The following is a 21486-nucleotide window of genomic DNA, read 5'->3' as shown; positions in this document are numbered from 1 at the left end:
ATAAAAGTATTTAAAAAAAGATATCATCACACACAAATTATATATGTAATATATATATATATATGTATGTATGTATGTATATCTCCCCAGGTGGTTCTAATGTGTGACTAGGTTTGAGACCACTGCTTCAGCATTTCACTTCTCATCTCTGGCTACCCAGAGTCCCCCCTACCCGCACCCCCTTAAACCTATTTGCCTTCTAAAATCTGTAATTAATCCCTTTCCCTCAAAAACAAAACCAAATGAAACTTTCCATGTTCCCAGGGCAGCCAATCACAGTTCAAGCTTGCCTGAAAGCAAAGTGACTCTCTGATAACAACCCGATTTAAACTATTTGAATAGCTGAGGCTGTGGACGTATTTTTGCATTTCAATTGGTAGGAATGATATTATTCAAGCTGGAGGTTAAAGAATGTCATTTTCCTGACCCTGGAAAATGGTCAGTTCTCTACCAGGACTTCTGAAAGGTTCCTGACCTTCTTGGGGCTCTGTGATCTTGAGCCCAAGTGGAAAAATCCTGACAGTGAACTGTGATTCAGATCAGTATCCCCCAGCAGACATTCCCATTGTCTTTGCCCCACATCATCTTGATCTGGAAAGCACAGCCCCCTGCCCACCTGGAATGGAGTTGGGAGATGGTGGCTTTACAGGAAGAGTGCTGCAGGGAACTACAACTGCGCTTTCAATGGGTCAACAGGGGCCAAGGTGTCTTTATTGGAGTTTCCCTTGGTAAACAACCCAGGTGGAGCATCACTAAGCACTTGGTAGCTGACAGAAAGTCTAGTATTTTGGACCCCCACCCTGTCATCAAGTTGATTGTCTCAAATGACCCTGTAAGACAGGGTAGAATCATGTCTCCTCCCTCTCCCCCTCCTCCCCCCTCCCCGCCCCGTCTCTGAGACAACAACTAACTACCGTCCTCCCTCTGAGGATGACCTGGCAATCTTCCTATGTAAAGATGACAACCAAGCAAGCCCTATAGGACAAATCTTCTCTCACATGGGGTCGATGTGAGCCGGGTACATCACAACAGCCACAGGTAAGACTACACAGGACGGGAGCACAGGGTGCTGAACAGAGAGGACATCTTTTCTCAACTATGGTTGGGGCCTGTGCCTTACAGTTTATAAAATCCTTTGACTTTTACCCTGGTTTATGGTCCAAGTGAAGGAATTTGGACTTTATCCTGAAGGCCGTGGGAAAGGACTGCAGAGCTCCGCAGCATGGTCAGATTGGTGTTTTGAAAATCACTCCATGTCCTGGGCAGAGAGTACATTGGAAAGGTGCACACCTAGAGGTTGGGGAAAAAAAGTATGAGTTGCCAAAATCTTCCTGGAGGAGACGATGGTGACCTGGCAGAAGTGAGGGTGAGAACGGAAACAAGTGGATAGATTCCAGAAATCCTGAGTTAGAATCAGTGATTGGTGATTGTTTGGAAATGTCATGGATGGTATCAAAGGCATGTGTCAAAGATGACTTCTAGGTATCTGCTTGAGAAACAGAATGATGGAGAAGTGCCTTTTTTAAAAAGACAGGGGACATGGTAGAAGAGAGGATAACCGGTTCTTTTGTGAACATAATTGCTGTAGAAGCATCTACGAGATTTTTACATGGATGTGGACCCTGAAGAGACCATTCGGACTAGAGAAGCTAGAGAGAGACTTGAGGTGCAGATGGGTGGTCCCTGAAGCAGACAGGTGGTCACTGGAGTCATGGAAAGGATAGAATCACTCAGGAAGGTACATGCAGTAGGAATAACCACAGGTCTCAAGCAGAGTCCTAAAGAACATTAAGAATTGCACACGGGCTGCTTAGAAGCCCATGAAGTGGCCCGAGAGGCAGGAGGAAAACCCAGCGAGAGTGGGAAACAGGCCAGACTGCAGGGGGTTGAAGGCCTGGAAGGTAGGGAATTGGAGACTACTGAGTCTCCTCTTATAAAACATGCAGCTGTTGAGGAGAGGAAGTTGGTTAGAGGTAGAAGTTGGAGCTCCAGGGAAACTGTGAGTGTTGAAGCTTTAGTTCTTTAGGAAACTGAGGTAGCTGAGCACTAAGTGCAATGTATGAACCCTAATTGAACCCTGGAACAACACACATGCATGCATACACATGCATGCACACACAGAAGACAGCTATGTTGTTATTAATGCATTAATCTTATAAGCCACTACGTGTCGGTTTTTCGTGTTGTGGTGGCTTCTGTGATGTCACCAGTATTTCCAAGACCAGCAGGGTCACCCAAGAGGAACAGGTTTCAGCAGAGCTTCCAGACTGAGAACAGACTACAAAGGAGGTATAGGTTGTCCACTTCTGAGGGATCACTGAAAATCTCATGAATAGCAGCAGAACATGGTCAGATACAGTGTCACAAGATGAGCCTCTTAGTTTGGAAGGCATTGAAGAGATTATCGAGGAAGATCTGCCTTCTCAAGGCAGAGTCCACGGGCAGTATTTTCTTCTGTTGTACACGCAGTCCCTATGAGCTGCAGCCAATTCCAAGGCGCCTAGTACAACATGATAAAGGTGCATCCAGTTGACTTTGACATCTAGTAACCTGTGTGACAGAGCAGAGCTGTCCCATAGGGTTTGTTTAGCTGCAATCTTACGGAAGTAGATCACCGGGCCTTTGACCCAAACAGCTACTAGGTGCATTTGACCTGCCAGCCTTTCGGTTAGCCGCAAAGAGCTTAATGATATATGCCACTCCTCAAGATAGTGTAAAAGGCATTATTGGAGCAATCAAGGAAGAACTGAATATGGACTGTAGATTATTACACTCATATTATAGCCAGCTTAAATTTCCTGAGTGTAATACTTTTATTGTGAGAACGAGAGAATGCCCTCGATCATGGGAAATATATGTTGAAGTAGTTAGGGCAAAATATGATGATGCCTGCAACGAATCCTCCACTAGTTTAGGGGGAGTGTGAATATGATGATGCCTGCAACGAATCCTCCACTAGTTTAGGGGGAGCGTGTGTGTGTGTGTGTGTGTGTGTGTGTGTGTGTGTGTGTGTGTGTGTAGGGGAGAGAAGGAACTCAAGAAAATCACCAAACAGAATAAAATGTTAAAAGTTTATCATGGGATTATGGCTGTGGGAAGGCATTATCCTGCTGTGACAGAAAGGAAGAATAATCTAGGTGCAAATGCAGGTCCAGTGTAGAGCTACAGTTGCTGTTTAAAGGATGTTGGAATCATATGGCTTTGGACGGCCATCAAGCCTATTCACAGCGACCCTGTCTACCCAAGACAGGATAGAACTGCCCCTGTGAGTTTACAAGACTAACTCTTTGCAGGAATAGAAAGCCCCATCTTTCTCCCTAGGAGGGGCTGGTGGTTTCAGCCCAACATGTAAGCACTACAGGACCACGGTTCCTTCATTACAACAAATAAACCCAAAGTAGCTTTTGTTAGATTCATATTGTTCTACAGTGGTTCTCAACCAAGGGGAATGTTGTGCCCTAGGGGATATTGGCAATTTCTAGAGACAGTTTTGTTTGTAACAATGGTGTGTGTGTGTGTGTGTGTGCTGGCATCTAGTGAATAAGTTCAAGGATGCTGCCAGACATCCTGTGAGTCACAGGACAGCCCACCATAACACAGAACTATCTGGCCCAAAATGCCAATAGTGCTTAGTGTGAGAAACCCATTTCTGGACCAAATCTTTCCAAAAGAGTATCTTCTTAGTCCATATAAAGTATCTAGAGCACTGGTACATAGAAAGAACTCAGTAAATATTAAGCATTATAGTAACTGACTTTCAACTCCAGAGACTAAGAGGCCATTCCTTCTTCATTGTCTATGGAGAAGACTGAGGGGGTAGAAACTATCACATATTGTGATGAGTGCTTTTAAGTGAGGGATGTAGAAAATACAATGGTGGCATCCAATTGATAGTAACTAGCTCTGCTGAGGGAACAAGGAAAGGCTTATAAAGCAATAATATTTCAGATAGACTGGAAAGGATAATGAATAGGTACTTTACACTTTGTTTACTATTTCTCTAACAGGTTGTCTTCATAGATATGAGTACACATTTTCATTTTGCTTTTATCATGGTAGCCTGTACTAAGAAATGCAGATCCATTAGAAAGCACTGAGCCATGGAGTACCTGGAGGCCAGACACACTCCATCACCTGCTATTTGCAGTAGAGAGAGGAGCAGAGGGCATTAGTTCTGTGGTGTTTCTAGGTCTAGGAGATGGTTAGACCATCAATGTAACCATTGGTTAGAAAATCCATCGTGCTTCTCTTTCTACGTGCATTATTTCATGTCAATACGTTGTCTACACACACCAGAGAAACAGAATAAAATATAGAATGAAAATAGAATAATAAGAACAAAAACATAAAAAACCAGAATAGAACAAAAAATAGAATGCTCTAGAACACAGATATGTTCAAACTAGATTTCATTACAACATTCCAGGCTATTCATCTGTATAAACTGTCTATTGCTACATAACAAATTTTAGGACTGGGACACGGAAAGTATAAAGTGGCACCAAATGAATGTATGTATGTGTGTAATCGAAAAACTGGCCATTTAAATCCATTCAGCAGCATCATGGAAGAAAAGTCTGGAAATCTGCTTCCATAAAAATTACCACCCCAAAAAAAATAATTAAAATAGAATTTTAAAAAATTTACCACCCCTCAGAAAAATTCACTTCAGAGAACAGCACTGAAGCTGCAACTCAGGGAAAGGGACATGGCTGATCAGAGCACACAGGAGCAAATGAAGGGGAAGGAAGAGCGTGAGCCTTGAGGACGGTATCCCTGCTCAGAGCAGCCAATGCAGAGAAAACCGGATGGCCGGCCCTACTATGACACACGACATCCCTCACTGACCCATAGCCCTACAGGGGACAACACTGGAGACACTGCGGGAATTACACCCAATCTGACCCCCCCACACTAAGGCAAAACACTGATGGCATGTAACAGAACAGCACGGGGGGGAACAAAGCAATGAAGTCCCCAGGGAATACCAGACATAGACTTTGGGGCCAGGGCATGGCACTACATCAGCCTCGACCAGAAAACACACCTAAAGGTCAACAAACAGACCTTGAACTATTTACAGGCTTTTCTTTGTTTTTTGGTCATTGGTATTTTGTTGTTGTTGCTTGGTTTTTTATTGTTTCTATTTGGTTTCCCAGGTTGTGACGCACAGAGGTGGATGCTGAGAGATAACTGAAGGAATGGTTCATAGAGGATACAGGGGTAGAGGGTGGGTAAGAGAAAGGGAGGGTGAAGGGACTTCAGGAGGAAACAGGGAAGGCAGGAATGGAGAGGGAGAACTAGAACTGATTGTGATTACACAACTCATTTTAAAGGCAATTTAGCCACGGGTGGGAAATATTCTAAAATTGATGTGGTGATGATTGTATTATTCTTCTTTATGTGATTGAATGATTGAACTATTGAAGTGCATGATGTGTGGAATCATGCCAAAAATGTAAAATAATAATTAAAATTAAATTACTAAAAAAAAAAAGAGTTAAAGTTTCAGGAACTCACAGGGAAGTTCTAACCTTTCCTATAGGGTCACTATGAATCAGAATCAACTCAATGACAGTTGGACATTTAAAAGCATAGCCTGAAAAAGAGGGAAGCTCCTTTTGTTTTCCATAACATTCTTACTGCTAGCCTAGAGGACACATTTGATGGCTGAAGTTCTAGTAGGTATCTTGGGCCATACCGTGAATGGTCAAGTGTTTGCCATAGGTTGGGTTCCCCACAGTCACACTAAGGTAAGGATTTTTGTGAAGCTAGTTGTTCAAGAAGCATTCCCAAAATAAAACATGAATAGGAGAGTAACAGGATAGGGAAGAAAGCCAAACTAGGGTAAAATGTCAAACCAAGCCCCTCAGGAACATCTTGCCTGGATCCGACAAGGGCACGCTGAAGTCAGTAGAGTCATATCTCAGGGGCCAAGGAGCATACCTCCCACGCACAGCAGTCATTGGCTAAGGGTTGACCTAGGAGTAGATGTGAATTCCCAGGCATGCAGTCTAGGTGGGCTCCAGGACCTGAGGACAGCCTCCCACAAAGAGCCTTCGGATGCTGGCTGTTAGGGGTGAAAGCAGCACGAGAGGAACTGGTCTGCACAAAACATGGGAACTGGAGCTGTGGGGAGATGGGCTGGAGCATGACCGCATCTGCTACAGTCATGGCACCTGGATTCCCTTTCAGATCATCTAATCCCAGGGCCTGAAAGCAGCAACAATGTCTCATATATTAAACCCACTACCATGAAGTCGATTCCGACTCATAGCAGCCCAATCTTTACAAAAACAGCCTCCTCTTTCACCTAGACAGCAGCTGGTAAGCTTGGACCATCCGCTTTGGGGTTAGCAGTCTAACACTGACCCAACAGTTCCCCCAGGTCTTTTTCATGTAGTAAAAGTGGCATTCAAAGCAGAAACTGCTGTTTGAGTGAACAACAGGAGTAGTCAATTTGATTATAAACAATATACTTTATATATTTGCTGCACATTTTTCTGGCTTAGGGAGATTAATCAAGTGTCAGCTATTCTGACAACGTTACAAAGCTGTGTTTTCCCCATGCTTTCAGGCTTAAATTTGTTAGACACTGTTTGACCAATAGTATTTACCACACTTCATTTTGCAGACTTTTATTTAGTACAGGCTTTCTTTCTTTTTAACTAGTCGGTCTCCTGAGCCTACCACTACCAGTCTTTCTAGTTAGAAGTATCTTTTATTTCTTTGGCTACTAATATTTTCCAGATATCTGCATCATCAGAAGCCCTTTTTTTTCATTTGATCTTCCTCCTTCCCAGGAAATACTGTTGGAGGATGAGATGATCAGGCCCAGGATTAGTTCCATCAGTGAGTGTTACATAGTCACTATGTGCATATCACTCTGTAACAAGGTCCTGCTTCCAATAAGTTTTCCACTTTCTAAAAATTAATAAAACAATTCTGGCTCAGAGCACTCTTACAGGACAGAGTAGAACTGACCCATAGGGTTTCCAAGGCTGTAAATCTTATGGAAGCAGACTTCTACATCTTTCTCCCAGGGAACAGCAACTAAGGAGTTTGAACTACCAACCTTCCTGATAGCAACCCAATGCTTAACCACGGGCCCACCAGAGCTCCTTCTTCCATTTTTAGGGGAAATGAAATAGGAGAATGCCGACTAACTAGGGCTTTATTGACAATAGTATGAACCTTTTTCAGACAGAGTCTCTGCATAGGGAAACTTCATTATTTGAGGAGTGTTTCATTAAGGAGCTATTTCCAATGACATGGGCAGGATTTAGGGAAACCAGCCAGGGACCGTGCATATCCCTGGGCTAGTAACAGCCAGGAGTGTGTGGTGGTGCGAATAGTCAATATGCACTGCTAACTGAAAGACTGATGGTCCAGGACACCTCATTAGAGAAGAAAATCCTCATGATCTAATTCTCAAATGTCAGTATCTGAAAACCCTATGGAGCATCGTTCGACTGTCATACACACAGACAGGGTTACCAGGGATTGGAATAAACACAAGGCAATTTGTATAGCAGCAACAGAGTGCCCTGTCTCTGCTGGGCCTGAAAAGTCAAGGGGAGGCTTTCCAAGACCCTGAGCACATAACTATGGGGGAAGGGCCACCACACAAGAGCAAGAGCCTTCTGACGGTGTTGATGAGAACACCAAGAACTACTTTGCAAGACATTGAACTACACTGCAAGACGTAAAACTTCCCTGCAGGATGCTGAACCATATTTCACTGATGAACATAAGTGACTCCGTTTTGAGAAAGACTAAAAGCCCAGTAAGAAATGCTGACTCTTCCATGATGGTCACCATCATGACGCAATCACTGAAGACAAAGCGGGTACATAAGAAAATGTGGTGAAGACATCGCTTCTCGGCCTTTTGGCTAAGATCAAGAAAATGTGGTGAAGAAAGCTGATGGAGCCCGGCTATCGCATCTAGGGTCTTAAAGACTTGAAGGTAAACAAGCGGCCATCTAGCTCAGAAGCAACAAAGTCCACATGGAAGAAGCACACCAGCCTGTGTGATCATGAGGTGTGGAAGGGATCAGTTATCAGGCATCAAAGAACAAAAAATCATATCATTGTGTGCTCACCTCCCTGATACAATTGCTAAAGACAAATGGGTGCATAAGCAAATGTGATAAAGAAAGCTGATGGCGCCTGGCTATCAAAAGATAGGGATGAGGTATCAGGCATCAAAGAATAAAAAATCATATCATTGTGAATGAGGGGGAGTGTGGAGTGGGGAACCAAAGCCCATCTGCAGACAACTGGACATCTCCTTACAGAAGGGTTGTGGGGAGGAGACCAGCCAGTCAGGGTATAGTGTAGCAAAGATGAAACATACAACTTTCCTCTATTTTCTAAATACTTCCTCCCCCCACACATCCCCACACTATCATGATGCCAATTCTACCTTACAAATCTGGCTAGACCAGAGGATGTGCACTGGTACAGATAGGAACTGGAAACATAGGGAATCCAGGGTGGATGATCCCTTCAGGACCAGTGGTGAGAGTGGTGATACCAGGAGGGTGAAGGGATGGTAGGTTAGAAAGGGGGAACTGGTTACAGGGATATACATATAACCTCCTCCCTGGGGGACAGACAACAGAAAGTGGGTGAAGGGAGACATTGGACAGTGTAAGATATGACAAAATAATAATTTATAAATTACCAAGGGTTCATGAGCGAGGGGGAACGGGGTAGGGGCAATGAGGAGCTGATGCCAGGGGCTTGGGTGGAGAGCAAATGCTTTGAGAATGATGAGGGTAAAGAATGTACAAATGTGCTTTATGCAATTGATGTATGTATGGGTTGTGATAAGAGTTGTATGAGCCCCCAATAAAATGATGAAAAGAAACAAACACTAAGAAATACTGACTCATGACAGACTCGCTGCAATGAAGTAAACAACCCACCAGGGCAGCGGCGCAGAGCCACCCCGGCATGTCTAGGTAACCCGATAAGACTTTGGCCGCATGCTGCAGAATTTCCAGAATGATGTAAAAGAGCCAGCAAGACCGCCTATAAAAGGCCGGGATAGGAAGAGGAACTCAGAGAACTAGAAACCAAGGAGGAGGCATCAGCTCCTGCTCTCTTCAATTCCACTCCTTCATCTACTGATGAAAGCCATGCCCAACAGGACTAAGGGCCAGTAACTGATAAGGTGCTGAATAATCTTGTTACCATTCTAGCTAATGACTTAAGTTAATTTTCACATTGTCAGATTGTTTGATGTGTGTTTGAAGTGAATAAACCGAACATTCAAAAATGTTAAAGAGCGTTAAGTAACTCCAAGGAAAGAATCTGGAAGGATACAGTCCCCTGTGTCACTCTCCTCTTACCCTTTAATCCTCTCATATATGATGGTGTCCAAACACAAACCGAAGCCCAGGGAAAGGGAGCTTTTGAGAACAGTTCATAGGGATTTATTTCCCAGGGTCGAGAGCAGGGTAGGGAAAGTTGGAGTTGTCTGGAAGGGCAGAGTGGAGGAGATCTAGAAGCTGCAAGACCATCATGGCAGGTCATTCAAGGAGGTCCCAGAAGTAGGCAGCAGAAAAACCTCCAGGGGGAACATAAGCCAGAAAGAGCTTCTAAAATGGTAAACAGAAATCTAGACAGCAAGACTGTTGGTCACAAGGAGGTCTGGGAGCAGAGTGGAACAGGAGGTCAAGGGAAGTAGAACTTGAACGACAGTGAATTCCCCTTGTATTGAATGCAATATCCTCTGTGTGGCAAGAGACAGTTTTTTACGAGGAACATCTCTGAGGTAGGGGAACAAACAGGGTGGAGGAGGGAGCCCAGGCTGCTAGACCATGTTCAATCCCAGAACATTTGTCTTCTTGGGATTCTCCTGCAATTGTCCCTACTATCACCACTGTATTTGGATCCCAGGAATCTATGACTGCCCTTTTCTCATCTGCCCAAATGCAAATGAAACCAGCTTGGTCTGTCATTACCACAGTTAAAATAGGCTGGCATTTTCACTCACACACACACACACACACACACACACACACAAAATTAAAAAAATAAATGATAACTTTACTTCAGGAACAGCCAAGAAAAAGAAACACAGGCACAAAGGGGAAAAAGACATAGAACATATGTGCATTTAACTTTTAAGTATGTAAACATTTCAACAGAGAAAGGTAAAAAGAATGATATCATAAGTCCCCTTTTAACCATGACTCCGTCTCACAAATAATGACTTGTGGCCACTTTTGCTTCATGTGTCCCCCACCCCCCACCGCACCATCCACTTATTTCCCTCTCTTCTGAATTAACCTTGAAGCAAAGCTGAGGTGTATTATTTCAACCATAAATATTTCAGTAGCTTGGAATGTGTAAGGTCCTCCAGCTCTGTACTAATTCCCGATCTCAAACCTTCCCGAGCACAGTGTTCTTGTCCTAAGCCAGTATCCCTCTAAATATTTATTCAACGGACTCATGACTGCATGCTCCTTTTTAATCTCATGGTGGTTTCAATTGCCTCATATACTTGTGAAATTTGGACCTTGAATAAGGAATTCTGAAAAATAATCAATTCATTTGAATTGTGGTGCTGGCAAAGAATATTGACAGTGGACCAAAAGGACAAACCGATCTGTCTTGGAGGAAGTACAACCAGAAGGCTCCTTAGAGGCAGGATGAGGAGACTTTGTCTCACATACTTTGGACATGTCAGGAGAGACCAGCCCCTGGAGGAGGACATCATGCTTGGTACAGTAGAGGGTCATCGAAGAGGAAGAAGGTGCGACAAGATGGATTGAGCCAGTGGCTGCAACAATAGGCTTTGACATTACAATTGTGAGGATGGGGCCGCACCGGGAAGCATTTTGTTCTGTTGTGCACAGGCTTGCCGTGAGTCCCAACCAACGCCATGGTACCTAACAGCAGTAACAAGTTCCAAACTGTCAGAGAACTGTCTCAAACGTGTCCCGGCTGACAGAGAACAACCTATTTCCCTATTTAAACTTTATAGACAGTCTCTGGGTTCTCCCTGTTTTGGACATGAACTGGGTTCCCAGGTAAAGTAGTTAACATGGGAAACTCAGACCTCAGTCTCACTGTCATGGAATCAAGTATGAGTCTTAACAGTCCTGTAGGACAGGGTCGAACCGGGCTCTGTGGGTTTCGGAGACTAACTCTTTGGGAGGAGAAAGCCCCATCTTTCTCCCGTGTAATGGCTCGTGGCTTAGAGCTGCAGTCCTCCATGTAACTCTGCTACCAGGGCTCCTCGTTCGTGGTAAAGGCTCAGAAATTTTTCACGGCGGTGATGATGGTGATGGCAAGGCCCTAACAGAGAATGGTCTCAAGGACTTAAAGACTCCATGGCAGATCTGGACTCGAGGTCAGTCTTTGTTCCATCATGCTGCTGTAACACAACAGGTAGGCGACTTGACAGAACAGAAAGTTGTTTTCCCGAGGTTCAGGAAATAGATGTCTGAATTCCAAACCCTGGCTCTAGGAGGAGGCTCTCGGCTGGCTCTGGAGGGGAAAATCCTGTCTCAGCTTCTCTCACCTCAATTCCTTGGTGATCTGAACTACCTTACCTGCAAGTGGCACCTACTGTTTGTGTCACCTTGTCTCTGCCTAGTCTACCCTTTTTCTATATCAACAGTAATTAGGTTGCAGACGCACCTTGTACCATATTACCTCATTAACAAAACAAAAACCCTGATTGCAAATGGAACTTTCTCTACAGGTATCCCTTTGCTGTCCAGTCAACCCCAACACACAGGGACCCTCAAAAGCAGAACAGACCTGCCTTATAGAGTTTCCAACGCCGTCATCTGGACTAGCTTTCTTCCAAGGATTAGCTGGCAGGTTTGAACTACTGATCTTTCAGTTAGCAGTCAAAAGCTCAACCAGTCCACATTCCCGGTGCTCCTTTCCATAGATAGGTATGTTGCTGTCAGTGGGTGCCATCAAGTCTGGTCCTCCTCACAGGGCCTCTGTGCTCAACAGGAGGAGACACCGTCCCGTCCTGACTATTGTTCTTTGGTTTGTGCCCTGTGTGGCAGCCACGAGGTCCATCTTGGTGGAGAGCCTTTCTCTTTTTCACTGAGCCCTACCTTAACCAGCATCAGCGAGGGCTTTCTCTAGGAGCTGGTCCCTCGTTATATCCTGTCCAAAGTATATGAGTGCCAGTCTCATTTTTATCAATCCCAGGAAGCATCCTGACTATCTTTTAAAACACATCTTTTTTGTGTGTTGTAGCCGAGTGCTCAAACTTCATGCCACCAGGGCTCCTTACCACATCTTTTTTTTAAAAAAATGAATGTATTAAAGAATGTTTGTAGGAAGGCAACAACATACGTGTGTGTGTGTGTGTGTGTGTGGTTTATTTCCTGCCTTTTATTGTCATCCTTAACTTTTTTTCTTTGAGCTTTTTATTGGAGCAGATCCGTTCACCATTTAACAATTCATAAGCATTTTGTTTCATGCCATTGATTGAAATTCCTACAATGTAACATCTCTCAGCCCATTTCTTTCCTGTCATTTCCTATTTCGATCCTTCCTTCGTTTCTAACTTTTATGCCCTTTGTCCCTGAGTAAATGCTGCTCTTTAGATGTCACATGGTTGATTATTCTAAGATGTGCATAATGCAGTAATATTGGTTTCCCCCTTGGCTGAAAATTCAACCTTGTGGGTGAGTTCATTTTCAAGTCTAAAGGGCCATTGCCTCAGAGGTTCCACCAGTCTCTACCCAACCAGTAAGTCTGTTTTTTTTAAATGATTTTTTCCTCCACTCTCTCCAGGACCTTCAAATGCGATGCCTTTCTTCGTAGTTGATAGTGGTAATTAGACACCATCTAGTTCTTCTTCTGACCTCTAGGTTGTGGATACCAATGTCACATGGTCCATTAGCTCATTGGACTAATTGTTTCCATGAGTCTTTCATTTTTATCCCTCTTTTTTCCTCTGCATTAGAAGAGCCAATAGTTGTACCTTTGATGGCAACCTCTGAGCTTTTAAGATCCCCATCACTACTTACATTGTCTTTCTGGCCTATGTTAGGGAATTTACTTTAGTTACCTCCTCTGAGAGGCTCATTCTCCCAAAATGTGTGCTTGTGTATAAGCAGTTTTCATAACCTTGCCTTCTATATATTTCAACACATTTATGAATAAATTTACAGAATTGGTAAATACCCATGTGCACATATTCTCTGTCAAGTCTATATAGATATATTTGTAGATATACTCCCACTCTCCCAAACAATTTTTGATTTGACATTTAAAAAAGAAAAAAGGTTTTTCATGCTGTATAATAAAGAAGCAAAGTTACAAGCTTCTTTGTACTGGAATTCTATGCTCGTATAGCACAGTGTAGTTATTTCCACACTGCTAGAATAAAATGTAAAAGGCTCTTCTTGTCTTCCCTTCAGAATCAATGAATAAAAACAGAAGATGGCATGGAAAAGGCTCTCCCCACCCCCACCTTATTCTGTAGTATTGGAGCCAGTAATTTTACCATCACAGGCTACAATTTTCATTTTTCCTGCTTTAACGAACTCTGTTATTTCTCTGAATTCAGCATCATTCAAAACAAAAGCCCACGTTATCACAAAATCTGAATGTATTTAGCAAATCAAACCAAACTCATTGTTATTGAGTTGATTCCAAATCATTGCAACTCTAGGACAAAGTAGAACTGCCCCCTGTAGATTTCTGAGGCTAGATCTTTAGGGGACTAGAAGGCCTCATCTTTCTTCCCTAGCGCAACTGACCTCCGGTTAGCAGCCCAATACATAACCCACTATGTTTCTAGGGCTCCTTCCTTACGAGTATTTAGAGAGCACCGGAAATTGACTCTGTTCCAGACCCTCTGAGCCAATGCTGAATTTATAGCCTTATCACACCAAAGTAGAACTTGACAGATCAGGCGGAGGATAATCTGTTGAGACAGTCTAGGCTCATGCAGGCTCTCCTAAAGGCTCTTTCCCAAGTGTTATTTCTGTCTATGTGACATGCTATGGTTCAGGTGGAAGAAATGGTTTTCTTACTCAGGCTTACACGGACACCCTGCGGGAAAGGTGCTTCCTGCGTCAGAGCAGCCCAACAAGAGAAGCCTCTGGCTGGACTTCTTTCGAGACAGATTCGCTCGGCAGTCTTCAGTCTAGGCTATTCTCCAATGTTTTTCATCAACACTCTCATGCAAAGGCATCACTTCTTGTTTGGTCTTCCTTACTGATTCTCTAGCTTTCACATATATATATGGTGATTAAAAATATTAGCTCTTGGATCAGGCGCCTCAGTCCTAAAGGTGTTATTATTATTGTTGTTTTTTTTAACACTTTAAAGAGGTATTTTGCAACAGGATTGTTCAATGCAATATATCATTTGATTTCTTGACTGTTGTTCCCATGAGCCATGGGTGTTGATTGTGGATTCAAGTACAATGAAATCTTTAACAACTTTAATATTGCCCCATTTATCATGATGCTGTGTATTGGTCCACTTGTGAGGATTTATTTTTTTAATTTACAGCATTTTCTTTTCTTTTTTCTAATTTTAATTTTTATTATTTTTTCTTCTTTAAAATCACTTTATTGGGGGCTCTTAAAATATTATAACAACCCATAAATTAATTATATAAAGCAAATTTATACATATGTTGCCGTTGTCATTTTCAAAACATTATCTTTCTACTAGAGCCCTTGGTATCAGGTCCTCCTTCCCCCACGAGTCCTTAATTTTATATATATATAAAATTATATATAATTATATATATATCTTACACCTATATATATATGTATATATATATATCTTATACCATCCACTGTATCCCTTCACCCATGTTTCTGTATTCATCCCCCCTAAGGTACGTGTAGGGGCGTTATACATCCATCATTATTATCAGTTCCCACTTTCTCCCCCTGCCCCCCACCTTTCCCCCACCCTCATAGTATCCCTACTCCCAATACTGTTTCTGAGGGTCTATCTGTAATGGATTCCGTGTGTCAAAAGCCCTTATCTGTACCAATGTACATACTCCAGCCTGGCCACATTTGTGAGGTAGAACTGGGGTTGTAATAGTAGTGGGAGGAAGCATTAAAGAACCAGAGGAATGTGTGTTTTGTCGGTGCTATACTATACCCTGGCTGAATCATCCCTTCCGTGTGACCCTTCTGTGAGGGGATGTCCAATTGTCTACAGATGGGCTTTGAGTCTCCACTCTGACTCCTCTCCTTCACATTGATATAATTGCTTGTTTTTGATTGTTTGATATCTGATCCTGTTGACACCTCATGATCACACAGGCTGGTGTGCTTCTTCCATGTGGGCTTTGTTGCTTCCTTGCTAGATGACTGCTTGTTTAACTTCAAGCCTTTAAGACCCCAGGCACTATATCTTTTAATAGCCAGGCACTATCAGCTTTCTTCACCACATTTGTTTATGTACCCATTTTGTCTTTAGTGATCGTGTTGGGAAGGGGAGTATCACACAGTGCCAGGTTATTAGAACAAAGAGTTCTTGTGTTGAGGGGAGACTTAAGTAGAGGCCCAATGTTCATCTGTTACCTTAATACTTTAACATATATGTTCATAGGCCAATACCCTATAAATATACTATATATTAATATATTTACATATGTACATGCCTATATTTATACCTCTGTATAAAACTTTTTACCTCCTAATCCTTACCTCTATTACCTTTTACTTTCCTCCTGTCCCACTATCATGTTCACCCTTCATTGGACCACAGAAATTCCTCTCAACTACATGACAATTAATCAAACACCACCAGGCATTCTACACCCTCCTCACTGTTGACTTTATCCCTTGTTGTTCCCCTGTGCCTGAGTTTGTTGGCTTCCTGCTTCCCCCCACACACACACTCCCTCCTCTCTGATGCCCCAACTCGCCCCCTCCCTGAGAAATATTGGTCCCATTGCTTTCTCCTCAGTATTGTTTATCCTGCCTATCTTATATAGATAGACATATCAGTTGTAAGGATTTTTGTTTTCTTTATGTTGAAGTATAATCCTAGTGAAGAGAGTTGTCTTTGATCTTCATCAAAGTCTTTAAATCTTCTTAGCTTTCAGCAAGCAAGTTTATGTCATGTTTATCACAGGTTACTAATGAGACTTCTTCCAATCCTGATGCCACATTCCTTTTTTTATATAGTTCAGTTTCTCAGATTATTTATTCATCATGCAAATTGAAACAAATATGGTGAAAGGACACACCCCTGGCACATACCTTTCCAGATTTTAGAACCATACAGATCCTCTTGTTCTGTGTGAATGGCTACCTCCTGGTCTATGCACAGATTCCACATAAGCACAATTCCCATTCTTTGTAACATGAACCATAATTTGTAATGGTCCCCACAGTGGCATGTCTTTGCATAGTCAATAAAACATAAACATCTTCCCCCCAACTACCATGATCCGAATTCTACCTTGCAGGGCTGGATAGGACAGAGGCTGTACACTGGTACATATGAGGGTTGGAGGTACAGGGAATCCAGGGTGGATGATACCTTCAGGACCAAGGGCGTGAGGGACGATGCTGGGAGAGTGGAGGGTGAGTGGGTTGGAAAGGGGGAACTGATTACAAGGACCCACATGTGACCTCTTCCCTGGGAGAGGGACAGCAGAGAAGGGGGGAAGGGAGACCCCGAATAGGGCAAGATATGACAAAATAACGAGGTATAAATTACCAAGGGCATATGAGGAAGGGGGGAAAGGGGAGGGAGGGGGGGAAAAAGAGGACCTGATGCAAGGGGCTTAAGTGGAGAGCAAATGCCTTGAGAATGATTGGGGCAGGGAATGTATGGATGTGCTTTATACAATTGATGTATGTATATGTATGGATTGTGGTAAGAGTTGTTGGAGTCCCTAATAAAATGTAAAAGAAGAAAAGAGAAAAAAATGATTAGGGCAAAGACTGTACAGATGTGCTTTATACAATTGATGTATGTATATGTATGAACTGTGAAAAGAATTGTATCAGCCCCAATAAATTGTTAAAAAAAAAAAACATAAACATCTTTCTGATATTCTCTGCTTTTTGCCAAGATCCATCTGATATCAGCCATGATATCCACATTCCACATCATCTTCTAGATCTTACTTGAATTTCTGGTGGTTACTTATCAATATATGAATACAACTACTTTTGCATTACCTTTAGCACATTTTTACTTGTATGTAAATTAATGATATTGTTCAATTCTGTTGGGTCACCTTTCTTTGAAGTGGATAAAAACATGGGTCTCTTCCAGTAAGTTGGCCAGGTAGCTCTTTTTCAAATGTATTTGGCATAGATAAGTGAGCACTTCCAGCCTCGCCTTCTTTTATTGAACCATCTCAGTTGGTGTTCTGTCAGTTCCTGGAGACTTTGTTTTTGTCATTGCCTTCAGTGCAGCTTGGACTTCTTCCTTCAGTACCAGTGATTCTTGATCATACGCTACCTCCTGAAATGGTTGAATGTCCATGTGTTTCTTGTAGTGATGTGCACACAGTGACTGAATATCCCTTCCATCTTCTTTTGCTTCTCCGTGCTCCATTCAATAATGCAACCCATTCTTCAGTTCTTTCAGCTTGAGAAATGTTAAATGTGTTCTTCCCTTTGGGTTATCTAACTCCAGTTTTTTGCACATTTCCTTATAATATTGTATCTGCCCAGGTATAGGGGTTAGGAGTCAAACATATATTTGGGAAGGACACAATTAAACCCATAACAAGGCCTAAACTTGAATCTAATCATGCCACAACAGTTTGGTTTGGGTTTTGGTTTTTAATTTGACTTCAATTTTTTTTTTGCCTTCAACTTAGGATGGGGGACTTTAAAAGAGATTCTCAATATTTATGAATATTTCACAAGACATAGCATGCTGGATGGTATAGAAAGGACTGTAAAGCTGGGTTTTGGAGGGATTGAATTATTTCATGTGGGTGCTCACTTCTCTATACTCTCCAGTTTAGTCTCCTGTCAGGGAATCTGGCTCACAGAGACCTTCAGAGAAGGGATCAAATCTTAGAAGACAGGATTAAAAGGGGGATCTGAGGACGGGTTATTGGTAGAAGCAGGCAAGAGAGAGAAGAGCCAAATGGGATGGGGATGTTCTGCCTCCCTGTAGGGTCAGAGGGCATGAAGTCCAACTCTGTGACATGAGTAGGAGGAGAAGTCAGAATCTGCTACTTTAGAATATTCGGGTTTCTTTGTGATGCTAGCAAGTATAACGTTTCTACTGGACCCTCCTCTACTGTGTGAGAGACTGGCTCAAAGACTAACTCTGCGGGTCATGAACTGTGCTGTCACCTCCCTTACGGGTCCAGCTGCTAATGCCATGTAGACTTCTTGATTCTAAACCTCTGAGCTCCCAAACAGAGCTCCTTTGTGACATTCTCAGAGATAATGGAGAGAAATCAGAAGAAAAAAAATAAAAGACAGTTCAGACCTTCCTAAGACTTAGTTCAAAGACAATCCTATTGAGAACCTACTGAGAATTGATTTCAATGTGAGGGTAGGGTCAACTTGACTCAAACATTTCTGAGACTGAAAAAAAAAAAGTCCAAATGCAAGCTCACCTGCTCACTCTCTTCTTTACCCACTAAGGAATCATGGGTTTGTGTTGACAACCTTTATTATATTGAAAGAGAGGCCATGGTAGATTGTTCTTTGTGAAGAGAGGCAAACAGAGCTGAGAGCTACTACTAGAAGAGTTTCTGAAGGTGGGAGGAGGTGGGTATGAGGTTATGCCAGTGAGTCATTTCTGACTCCTGGTGACCCCGAGTGACGGAGAAGGATGGCCCCCTTTGGTTTTTCTAAGCTAAGAGGCCATCAAAACGAGAGGAACTGAGTGATGGGCCAGCTTAGAGCCTTGATCCATCCTCTCTCCTGCCCAAACTGTTCTCCTTCCCTTTCCCACGGCTAGCCCTGGCTCACCCTCCAGGCCTCAGAACCTTCATCACAGTCGCTCACTGTCTGCTTGCTTGCTTGCTGTGTGTACTTCATTTTTCTCCACCAGGAGACTGGCAGTGCTATGAGAGCAGGACCCAGGTTCATCTTGTTCCTTGTTATCAGCCCGGCATGCTCAATAAATGTGTGCCAGGGACAGAGAGAGATTGTGGTGGGAAGAAGCTTCTTTAAGGAGAGGTCTTTAGAGTCTGATGTATGGGGAGCGTTCCCCTTTTGGCTGCCTCTTTATGAGGCTAAAGACTTAAATTACTCTCCAGTGCTATTTAGAGTCTAATTTGTTTTCAAAACAAAGAAGACTCCATGCTGGCTACACGGGTATATTTACTTTGAAAAAAAACCATTCTTCAAGCTGTGTCACCTTATTCTGTGCAGCTTTTTGTGTATGTATTACACTTAAACAAAAATTCCATTAAAGGAGAAAGTGGGAGAGAGACACCGCATCAAAGTGCCTTGAGGAAGGAACAAGCAGGCGCAGATGTGTGACCATACATGCAGGCCAGGAGTCACTGCCTCTGACTAGCAACTGACTCGCAGCTGCCCTTGGACAGAGCAGAGCTGCTCCAGAGGGCTCCCAAGCCTATCCACCTTGACCGCAACAAAGCGCCTTGCAGCAGCTGGTGGTTTCAAACCACAGACCTTTCAGGTAGCAGCGGAGTGCTTAGCTCTCCTCACCGTCAATGCTCACGGGAGGAAGATAGAAGCCCTGCTCAGGGTGGAGATCGGGGTGGATTAGTAACAAAGAAAGAAGGAAGGACCACATTGGCATTGTCTGAAAGATGAAGGAGATCAGAGCACAGAGGTTAGGGAACCAGGTCAGATTTGTGAGGGCCTGGATGTTGCGCAGGGCAGTTTGCATGTGACTAGAAACTCAGTTTATGCCTGTGGTTTGCAAAGGCCGTATTTCACATCCTGTGGCTACATTAAGGGAAAAGGAGAATTCAGCTCTATGCCAGCCCGAAGCTGATTGCCACAGGCAGACACCATCCAAACCCCTACCCTCCTTCTTCCTCCACCCTATTCTGACACCAACCGATCTTCCCCCAACACTCTCCTCTTCTGATGGGTTTCATAGTTTATTGTATTGGTCACAGACAACACTCGCAATGATGAGGGCTTATTAGGGTAGTTAAGGATCTGAAAACATTAAAGATACGGTCACTGGCCCACACCAATGCTTCTCCTCAGCCAGCAGCTAAGTCCCTCTCTGGTCCTCAGCTTCTCAGCTATTTGTCATTTCAAATGAGTCAGTGAGTCAATACAGCTGTGCTTCGTGAGACTACTGGTCTCCTTACTATGAAATGTCCCCCTCTTCCTGTCTGTAGGTTGAGAAATCAGTGGAAACTAGAAAGTTCTTCAGAAATGGAAGGGGAGGCAGGAATCAGTATTGTTACTTTTGTTTGGTTTGGGTTTTTGTTTTGTTTTTTAGGAGCAAGGCCAGCGATGGTTCTCACAACCCCTCTACCCATGCAGCTTGGTCACTGTGTGCCAGAGTTCACAGGCTGGACCTTATGGGCAGGCAATGGGCAGCCTTGCAGAGCAGGCCCCCCTTCCCACAGCAGGGCTTAGTGAGCGGAGCTGGCAGTTTATTTGTCAATATTATTTGTTGTTAGCTTAATTGTGGGGAAATTGAAAAGTGTAATGCATAGCCATGAAACCCTTAAGGCTGGTTAATCTTTTGGATTGTAACCAATGTAATTTTTATTAGTTGATCCCATCTTGATTGTAATATGCAGAGCTCTGGAAAAGTTGCTGAAGGCTCCAAGTCCTGGTGTGCACCGGGGACAGACAGCTCCATCATTCACACGTTCTGCCAGGGAGAGGGGCCCGATGAAAGAGAACTGGGATTGACATGCCAGTGGGGAGAGGAGTCCAACCTCCAGGAGGGGCACAAATTGATCCTAACCTAACCACCCCTGCAGGACAGGGACCCAGGCCAAGAGGGGTTAGGTCCGATGCCTTGTTTGCTGACAGGGCTCAGCTCCAGCAGCGTACTGAAATGAGAACAGCTGAGTCCAGTTCAGACATTCAGAGGTGACATGTTGGACGGTAACAGAAAAGTCAGCCGCTCCTGTCAAGAGCTGCAGGCTTGGGGATCCACAGGGCCATTCTGCTAGGTCACTATGAGTCAGAATCCATTCACTGGCAATGAATTTTTTTCCCCAAAAAAATTCAATGTTGTTTGTTTATTTGTTTATTTACAGTTTTATTAGCACTTTATCCACATGTCATTCATTTCAGTAATTCAATCATATCAAGAAGAGTTGTACAATTGTCACATTTCAATTCTAGAACATTTTGTTCTTCACTGGCAATGAATTTTTAAGGGGAAATAGAGACAGACCCGACAGGCCAAAGACAACAATTCCTTTCCATCCACAATGGTTTATGATGGCGATCAGTTTTGCAGTTTAAGCATGAAAGCATCAAGAATTGGAATTACACTAGGGGGCTTCAAAAGGTGCATGGGCCAAGACACTTACCGCCAAGGGGTGTGCAGTGAGTGGGCATCAGAGCTGAGCCGGCTGATCAGG

The 21486-nt window shown here is 43.3% G+C and overlaps 1 pseudogene; it reads right to left on the bottom strand.

Annotated features, from left to right (window-relative positions):
- Positions 1-13462: 13462 nt before the first annotated feature.
- On the bottom strand, positions 13463-13992 carry LOC142428659 (transcription initiation factor IIA subunit 2 pseudogene; annotated as a pseudogene).
- Positions 13993-21486: the final 7494 nt, after the last annotated feature.

This window comes from Tenrec ecaudatus, chromosome 16, assembly GCF_050624435.1.
Source record: "Tenrec ecaudatus isolate mTenEca1 chromosome 16, mTenEca1.hap1, whole genome shotgun sequence".
Classification (NCBI taxonomy): domain Eukaryota; kingdom Metazoa; phylum Chordata; class Mammalia; order Afrosoricida; family Tenrecidae; genus Tenrec; species Tenrec ecaudatus.
Note: the sequence above shows the minus strand (reverse complement) of the source record. Positions and strands in the feature narration are given on the sequence as shown.